Here is a 9,883-nt window from a genome sequence, read left to right as displayed (position 1 = left end):
ATCAGGGCTAGATCCAACACCATTTTTTAGCTCATTGCACCATCCCAGTTTCAGAACCTGGCTGTATGCAAATTAGTCTGTCCCTGGCCGAGTGCATCATGGGAACAGGGCAGACCAGACTACAAAAGCCAATTCTTACACTGGGAAGGAAACAAGCTTCCGGGGACCGGTTTCTGGCATTTCAGCCGTCTTCGGCCCGGCTTGCTTGAATCCTGATGGTGCAATGAGCAAGGGACTCACATCTGAGCATACCCTTCCACGCTTAGGGTGGACAAAATTATTTACAACAAGGGGTGGTGATGGACAGAGTCTCTGAATTAAGCAGAGTACTCTCACCCAGTCAAGAGATCAGGGCTAGATCCAACACCATTTTTTAGCTCATTGCACCATCCCAGTTTCAGAACCTGGCTGTATGCAAATTAGTCTGTCCCTGGCCCAGTGCATCATGGGAACAGGGCAGACCAGACTACAAAAGCCAATTCTTACACTGGGAAGGAAACAAGCTTCCGGGGACCGGTTTCTGGCATTTCAGCCGTCTTCGGCCCGGCTTGCTTGAATCCTGATGGTGCAATGAGCAAGGGACTCACATCTGAGCATACCCTTCCACGCTTAGGGTGGACAAAATTATTTACAACAAGGGGTGGTGATGGACAGAGTCTCTGAATTAAGCAGAGTACTCTCACCCAGTCAAGAGATCAGGGCTAGATCCAACACCATTTTTTAGCTCATTGCACCATCCCACTTTCAGAACCTGGCTGTATGCAAATTAGTCTGTCCCTGGCCCAGTGCATCATGGGAACAGGGCAGACCAGACTACAAAAGCCAATTCTTACACTGGGAAGGAAACAAGCTTCCGGGGACCGGTTTCTGGCATTTCAGCCGTCTTCGGCCCGGCTTGCTTGAATCCTGATGGTGCAATGAGCAAGGGACTCACATCTGAGCATACCCTTCCACGCTTAGGGTGGACAAAATTATTTACAACAAGGGGTGGTGATGGACAGAGTCTCTGAATTAAGCAGAGTACTCTCACCCAGTCAAGAGATCAGGGCTAGATCCAACACCATTTTTTAGCTCATTGCACCATCCCAGTTTCAGAACCTGGCTGTATGCAAATTAGTCTGTCCCTGGCCCAGTGCATCATGGGAACAGGGCAGACCAGACTACAAAAGCCAATTCTTACACTGGGAAGGAAACAAGCTCCTGATTGGTATCGTTCACTGCGATCTTGCACAATTTGTATTCGCATTACTGCCGCCTCCTACACAGCATAGCGCTGTAGTGCGAGTGCCTTTACAAAACATCTAAGACATTTGTAGCGCTTTTGGGGTGATTTAATACGGCGCTTTAAGTCGCGCTTTCACAGCTGTTGCGCGTTCTGTACCGCTAGGTTGACTGTGCATTGCCTGCTTTAGAATAGAGGAAAGCCATTGTTGATTGTCTGTGCCTACCTCCAGTTTCGTTTTCATTTCGCTGCCGCCATTTTACTGATTGTTGTGGTGCCTCAGAACCCGTCCCCCACAGCCCGCCCCGCCTCCCAGCTGACCCTCCCTCGCCCCCGCCCACTCCACCATCCATATATGACAGATGCTCCCGCGCGCAGCATTCACGCGCAGCGGTCGCGCCCTATGTGCGCCGAAGGTGCGCCACAGGTAAGCCCGTCTACGCCCGTCTGGACCGCGCCCAGCGCCAGACCTCCTGGCCCTCGCAAACCGCACTCCTCCAGCATAACATATGACGACGCCACCCTCCTAGCCCTTAAGCCCGGACGCACACCTCTATGCTGCGTAGCTGCCCCGGGACAAACCCATGGACCCTTCGCCTGCCACTCCTGCAAATTTACCAGCATCAAGACCCACACCACATCCTCTAACCCCAAACACAGTTCCGACTCTAACGACCTGAAGTGCATCCTGCTGAACACCCGCTCGGTCCACAGACACGCCACCGAACTCTGAGATTTACTCGACACTACATCACCGGACGTCGCCTTCCTTACTGAAACATGGATGAACGCTTCATCAACACCCGACATCGCCATAGCCATCCCGAACAATTACAAGATTCTCCGAAAAGACCGCACCGTCCAAACAGGAGGAGGCATCGCCATCGTCCATAAGAACACCATCAAAATCACGACCAGCTCCGACGATAACCTTACAACCGCCGAACACCTCCACTTCCAGGTCCACACCGACCCTAGAACCACACTCAGAGGCACCTTCATCTACAGGCCTCCAGGAACCCGTAAACAATTCAGCGAAGACATCACTGACTTCATCATTCCACATGCCCTCGCCTCCGAGAACTACATTCTATTAGGAGACCTCAACTTCCACCTGGACAAGAAAAACAACAGCAACACCACCACCCTTCTTGACAACCTGGCCAATCTCGGCCTCAAACAACTTGTTGACACCCCCACCCATGTAGCCGGACATACGCTCGACCCAATATTCACCTCCAGCAAACACATCTCCTTCGATCGCACCACAGCTCTCCACTGGACGGACCACAGCTGTGTTCACTTCAGCTACAAAACCACCTCGACCCACAACCCCCCACAACCTATCCCCCGAAGAAAATGGAACAAAATCACCACCGACCAACTCCTCACATCGCTCAACCAAAACCCACCCGCCCTCTCATTGGACCCAAACCAAGCTGCCATCAAATTCAAACAATGGATCACTCACAGCGCTGACGAATTAGCACCCTTGAAAAACCATCACACCAAACAAGACAGCAAAAAGGCCCCCTGGTTCAACGATGACCTTAAGAAATCCAAAAAGCTATGCCGCACTCTCGAGAAAACATGGAGAAAAAACCCAACCACCGACAACATGACCACCTTCAAGGCAGCCACCCACAAACACCACCAATTGATCCGATCCACCAAGAAATCAGCATTCAAGAATCGACTCGACAACAACGCCCATAACAGCAAGGAACTATTCAACATCGTCAAAGAATTCACCAACCCCACCGCAGCCTCAAACGACATCACTCCCTCCCGCGACCTCTGCGATTCGTTATCCTCCTTCTTCTACAACAAAATTGACGACATACATAACAGCTTCGAAAACAGTTCCAACAAACAATCCTCTCCACCCCCCTCAGAACCTAAACCGCCCTCTAACAACCTCAGCGCCTGGAACCCAATCACCACTGAAGACACCATCCGCCTCATGAATTCCATCCACTCTGGCTCGCCAACCGACCCATGTCCCCACCACATCTTCAACAAAGCAGACTCCATCATCGCACCCCATCTCCGTGATGTCATCAACTGCTCCTTCATCTCTGCCCCCTTCCCAGAAAGCTGGAAACATGCCGAAGTCAGCGCCCTCCTGAAGAAACCCACAGCAGACCCCTCTGAACTTAAAAACTACCGCCCCATATCCCTCCTCCCATTCCCGGCCAAAGTCATTGAGAAAGCCGTCAATAGCCAACTCGCCGCCTTCCTCGGATCCAACAACTCCCTCGATCCCTCTCAGTCCGGCTTTCGAGACAAACACAGCACCGAAACCGCCCTCATCGCAGCAACAGACGACATCAGAACACTACTGGACAACGGAGAAACAGTCGCCCTCATTCTACTCGACCTCTCCGCCGCCTTCGACACAGTTTGTCAAAGCACACTCATTCAACGCCTCAGCAACATCGGCATAACAGGAAAAGCCTTGGACTGGATCATCTCGTTCCTAGCTGGGAGAACTCAGAGAGTCCGACTTCCCCCATTCAAATCAGAGGCCACCGAAGTCATCTGTGGTGTACCACAAGGATCATCACTCAGTCCCACCCTCTTCAACGTTTACATGAGTCCACTCGCTTCCATTGCGCGTCAACACAACCTTAACATCATCTCCTACGCTGACGACACCCAACTGATCCTTTCCCTCACCAAAGACCCCAACACCGCCAAAACTAATCTTCACAAAGGCATGAAAGAAGTAGCCGTATGGATGAAAGACAGCCGCCTTAAACTTAACTCAGACAAAACGGAAGTGCTCATCCTAGGATCATCCCCCTCTGCCTGGGACGACTCATGGTGGCCCTCGGATCTGGGCTCAGCACCCATACCCACGGATCACGCACGTAACCTTGGCTTCATCCTAGACTCTTCACACTCGATGACCAATCAAGTCAACGCCGTCTCATCCTCCTGCTTCAACGTACTTCGTATGCTCAAAAAAATCTTCCATTGGATCCCCGCAGAGACAAGAAAGACTGTCACCCACGCACTGGTTACGAGTCGACTAGACTACGGAAACACCCTCTACGCCGGAATTACAGCCAAATTACAGAAAAAACTCCAACGCATCCAAAACACATCAGCGAGACTCATTCTGGACATACCTCGCCAAGATCACATTACCGGCAACCGGAAAGACCTCCACTGGCTTCCCGTCAACAAGAGAATAACATTCCGTCTCCTCACCCACGCACACAAGGCCCTCTATAAACTAGGGCCCGAATGCCTCAACACTCGACTATCCTTCTACACACCCACCCGCCAACTAAGATCATCGAATCAAGGCCTCGCCGCAGTTCCACGTATCCAAAGAACCACCATGGGAGGTAGATCCTTCTCCTACTTGGCGGCCAAGACCTGAAACTCACTCCCCACTCACCTCCGCCTTACACAGAACCACATCTCCTTCAGAAAAGAACTTAAAACCTGGCTATTCGATAAATAATCAACCCCCTCCCCAAGCGCCTTGAGACCCTCTGGGTGAGTAGTGCGCTATATAAATTCTTGAACTTGAAATTAACACTGGCGTGACAAATGGAGCATTTTGCAATGTTATCCTCCTGCTTGCTAATAGTAAAAAAGACCCAAACAGGGGAGGTGATACAATCAGGACAAAGGATTTTTGTTATTTTATTTAACAGACCGTTAGACTGTAAGATGGAAGATCGAAGCAAAGACAGGTAGGTGTAATTAGTACACATTTTCCCCTGCCTGACTGGTATTCGAATAGGTAGTTCCACAAATGAAGGTGAATAGTGCAACGGGAGAGCAGACACAGATGGACAACCTTCTAACGTACATTTGCAGGGAAGGGAATTTCCTCTCCAGGTACATTATCATGGTCCTTTGCTTAGACATCCAAGAAAAGCCCCAACCATGGCTTATCGGGCAAGTATGCATTGAGAAAGCATTAATCACAGCATGACTCATAAGTCTACTGCTAAAAGAAACAAGCAAGACTTCTTAAGATCACGTACAGATGGGTCACAAATAAGGGTTTCAATCTGTTGAGTCCTCCATCTAAGAGAGCAACAGGATTTAATGTAGTAATGATGACTTCCATCATTCCATACATTTTACAGTAATGCAAACTTAGCTAGCCACATATTGTTAACCATGAAGTAGGAATTAGAAAGATTTGCAAGCAGAAAAACTGGGCGGATTGGCAGGAAAGGCAAGAGCTAACACAGGGCATTCCTAATCGTGTATATTCACGAACCAAATCAACCCATTATTTTGTGTTTCAAGTATCTACTGAAATGCCAGAGCCAAATAATGTCCATACAACTTTTTTTTGATTATAAGCAAATCAAGGAAGATGCCCGACACCCACCATCAACAAATAGGGACGACTGTTATGGCCCATCTGCCACTGATGGTTAAACACCAGAAGAACTGATACAGACTTCTAACATAAAAGTACATTGTGCAATTAGCAGTAAAAGGTGTGTTGGGGTGGATGTGCAGGTGGGGGGGATTAATTCATTTTTACTAAAAGTAAACTTTCAGTTTACAGGTTTACCAAGCTTCTCCTCACAGCCTGTTACACTTTTGAAACTCTACCTCTAACATAAGACAAAGCTGTACCACTATATGGAGAACACTTTCATGGTAATATTATAATTTATCTGTGAAGCTCTGCCAAGAGACCCGCTTCTTGTCAGCCCTAACAGATGCAAAGTGCATAACCCACATTTTTTAACAGTCTCCTACTGAAAGTAAATACACAAGGGTTAAAAGATCTTGTTCATTCAGGCATTCCCAGACACCCCACCACATATGATTTGCAAATATTGTATCCATCGCAAGAGGTTACCCCAATCAATGTTCATAGACTAGTATACTTCACTCTTCTATGCTATTTTCTTGAAGTTTAATTGTGATAGTTACATCTGCATTAAGTGGCAATTAAGTGTCTCTCCCTGTTCTGCAACTACCCCATTTGTTCAGACTTGCCATTACTAAGAGAGAACTTATTCATAAAATTCCAAAAATGAATGACTACTGTTTTAAATTTCCCACATTCCGAAGTTGTGTTAGAGTGTGACCTACGTCACCTTCCACACAGTACTTACTTTATGGATATGGATCCATTCCAAATATGTTCCACTGACCACCATAATATGACTTCTAGCCTGGTAACAAGCATACTTTCCATCCACCTATGTCCTATAAACCTCTCTCAAAAAAATTGCTTTTTGGGAGGGCACAGACCCATCTCCCCTATAATTGTGTAATAAAGTAAGGAAAGTTGAGTTTAAACAATCACAGTCTTGGCCTTTATTGTAACCTCTTTTCACAGATCACCTCCCTCAAAGCAAGGTTCCCCTTGTAAATCCACAAGTTTCTGACGGAAGAGTACCACAGAAATGTATTACGTACAATAACTTCAAACTGGATTCTTACCCCCCATCACACAATTATCATAATGGAGAGACTTTGCAACTGGCTAAGCTTGTTAAAAACCAAAGCAATGGGGATACTTAAACACTGTTGGACAACTTCATGTTGCCATGAGAGGTGCATCTAGTTGATCTTCATGTTAGGGCCATTTCAATGAACCATGTCCCTCAAAGTTCAACAACTGCCAACCTTTACAGACCATGGATTTGATAGGACAAAATTGAGAGATGAATGCCATCAATAAGAGCAATATGAGTGATATTTCACTCATTAACAATGGAATCAGTCTGCTCTGACAAAAAGCAGATTGCATTAAGGCGACAAAGGTATGGAGCGTGGAATGCTACGTAATTTGTACTAACTTGTAAGGAAGACATAAACCCATATTACAGACAGCGGCAGCTTTGAAATCTACTTTTCAGCAAACACGTGTCACTGTAAGATAACGAAAATTGACAGCAAAGATGCAGAAAACCTTCCCAAATTGTCCTTTAGGAAACAAACTAAACAAAATTCACGCCAACATACTGCAACATATGTCCGTTTCCAACTTGCTTATGATTTCAGTGCACATGGCTACAATACTCTCATTGGAAACAAGTAATGAAATGTCACCAGGCAAAACACATTTTTTCTAACCCTTAAACTCCCATGCAAAGTTGTCACATAATACCCCCTCTGTGGGTTTTTTGATGCGTATTCAAGTTCTGTTTATGACAGAATGTTTAGCCGCAGTCATTGCATTGATATGGACCCTCACCAGTGTGGGTTCGTAGGTGTACAATAAGGTGGTGTTTCTGAATTAAGCTTTTACCACACTCAGAACATGTAAATGGTTGTTCGCCAGTATGAGTTTGTTGGTGGCACTTCAGGTACTCCAGTTTCCTGAAACTCTGCTCACATTCACCACACTTGTAGGGTCTCTCACCGGTGTGGGTGCGGCTGTGGATTTTTCGGTTCTCACAAGTGCTGAAGGTCTTCCCACAATCACTTCATATGTAGGGACGCTCTCCAGTGTGTGTGCTGCTGCCTTGTCAAGTGCTGCTTCTGGATGAATCCCTTTCCACAATCTGTGCGTGTGAATGGTCTCTCCCATAGTGAATCTGCTGGTGGCGCTTAATACAGCCCCACTTTCTGAAAGTTTTTTCACAACCAGTACAGGTGTAAGGGCGCTCACTTGTGTGGGTATGCAGGTGAAATCTAAGGTGCTTTAAGAAACTGAATGTTTAGCCACATTCCTCACATTCATACAGCTTCTCCCCTGGTGGTGGTGAGTTTGGCTTCATGTCACCATCATCAGACTTGAGTTAGTCATCTTCTGTGTGAGAACGTAGGTGTGATTTCAGGAGCTTCTGTGACTTGAAGGTTTTCCCACATTCATTGCACCTTTTGAGGGGTTCGTCTGTATGTAGTTTGTGGTGTCTCTTGAGGTGCTCATAGGTAGTGAAGCTTTTCCCACATTCACAACATATGTGAGGGCCTCCTTTCGTAGGTGGTGTTGAGGATGAGTATGGGTATTCCTCAACAATAACCACTTTGAATGGTCTCTCCCCTGTGTGGGTGCGTTGTGACGCAAGAGGTGGTGCTTTTGGATAAAGCTTTTACTGCACTCATTGCAGCGAAAAGGCCTCTCCCCTGTGTGAATCTGCTGAGGCTGTTTCAAGTGTTCATGCTTTCGTAAAGTTTTACCACATCTGCCAGCCTTGTGCGACTTCTCTCCTTTGTGAAGTTTCTGGTGAAATTTCAGATGCTTAAACGTTCGAAAAACTTCACCACACTCCTCCGCACTGGAAAGAGGTCTCACCAGTATGGGTCCTCTGGTGTGCTGTAAGGGTTTGCTTGGTCCTGAAACGTTTACCACAGTCTTCACACTTGTGGATTTGCTCCCCAGTGTGAGTTTGCCTGTGTACCTTGAGTACCCGATGGGCCCTGAAGCTCTTACCACACTCATTATGTTTGAAAGGTCGCTCAACAGTGTGGATCTGCTGGTTAATTTTTAGACTCTCATTAGTGCTTAGCCTTTGTAACCAAATGCTGCTTCTGAATAAAGCGCTTACCACACTCGATGCAAGTGTAGGGCCTCTCCCCAGTGTGGGTTTGTTGGTGTTGTTTTAAACTGTCATGTTTCCGAAAACACTTTCCACATTCGTTACACTAATATATTTTCTCTTCGGACTCTTCAATTTTTGGCTGCACCGAAGAGTCAGACAGAGGGCAGAATCCCTCCTCATATGGGGAGGTTTTGTCCTGCTCTATATCGATTGGATTTTCTGGGGCCTGGCCTCAGCGTTTTGATTTCTGCATTAATTTTCCAGTTCAGAGCCATGGCCGGCATTTCAAATGACAGCCTCTGGAGAATGCTCCTGGTGTTCTACTTTTTCAAACTTTGGATGATGTTTAGCCTTGTCATTCAGTTTCCCATCATCTGCCCACCACATCACACTAGAGACATCCTTGGTCATGGTTTGTCTGCATGGGCACAATTCCTGTACAGTTATTTTCCTGCAACCTCAGCTCCTCACTCTTTTTTCTAGTCATACCCCTTTTAGAATGATTTGATTCTCCAGTAGACCATCTAAATAAGAGCTTCATAATTTTCCTTCATCATGTCTTTGTAAAGTTCCTTCTGACATTCTTCCAAGTCCTTCCATTCCTCCTCTGAGAAGTATGATGACACATCAACAAAACTCATGGGCACCTGCGCAGCCAGTGCAGAGTCTCCCTCGGGCATCCTGCCTCAAAAGCCCCCACGGGCCTGCAGACTGTCTATTGTGCCGACGGAAATCATTGAGCGGACTCTGCAGCCCCCAGGGCTATGAGAGGCCGCAGTCTCTGCTTCCCAGATCAGGCCTCTGCTCCAGCATCCCCATTGTCAGTGGCACTTAGCAGCACAAGCAGAAGAGATTGGAGGACTTACATCATGGGGCCGATTCTGATCCTGGATTTTTATTTTCCATAGAGATAGGATTTGTATTTTTTTCCATACAAATTGTAAAAGTCCCTTCCAACCCGTGTAGTACGATTTGTACGGGAAAAATACATACAGATCGGCCCGATCCTTACAAATCGGATAGGGAAAAGCTGTATGACACGGACTTGTAAAAAAGACCATACAATTTGTAAAAAGGCTGTCCAACCCGTCAAGTATGATTCGTACCAGGTTGTCAGCATACGATTTGTATGGAAAATGGCCTGTACCCTGGTATGACTCGTTCTGGGGGTACGACT

The 9,883-nt window shown here is 46.9% G+C and overlaps 1 pseudogene; it reads right to left on the bottom strand.

Annotated features, from left to right (window-relative positions):
* Window positions 1-7,317: 7,317 nt before the first annotated feature.
* LOC144783982 (uncharacterized) lies at window positions 7,318-9,386 on the bottom strand (annotated as a pseudogene).
* Window positions 9,387-9,883: the final 497 nt, after the last annotated feature.

This window comes from Lissotriton helveticus, chromosome 10 (assembly GCF_964261635.1).
Source record: "Lissotriton helveticus chromosome 10, aLisHel1.1, whole genome shotgun sequence".
Lineage (NCBI taxonomy): Eukaryota > Metazoa > Chordata > Amphibia > Caudata > Salamandridae > Lissotriton > Lissotriton helveticus.
This window is presented reverse-complemented; position numbering and strand designations above follow the sequence as displayed.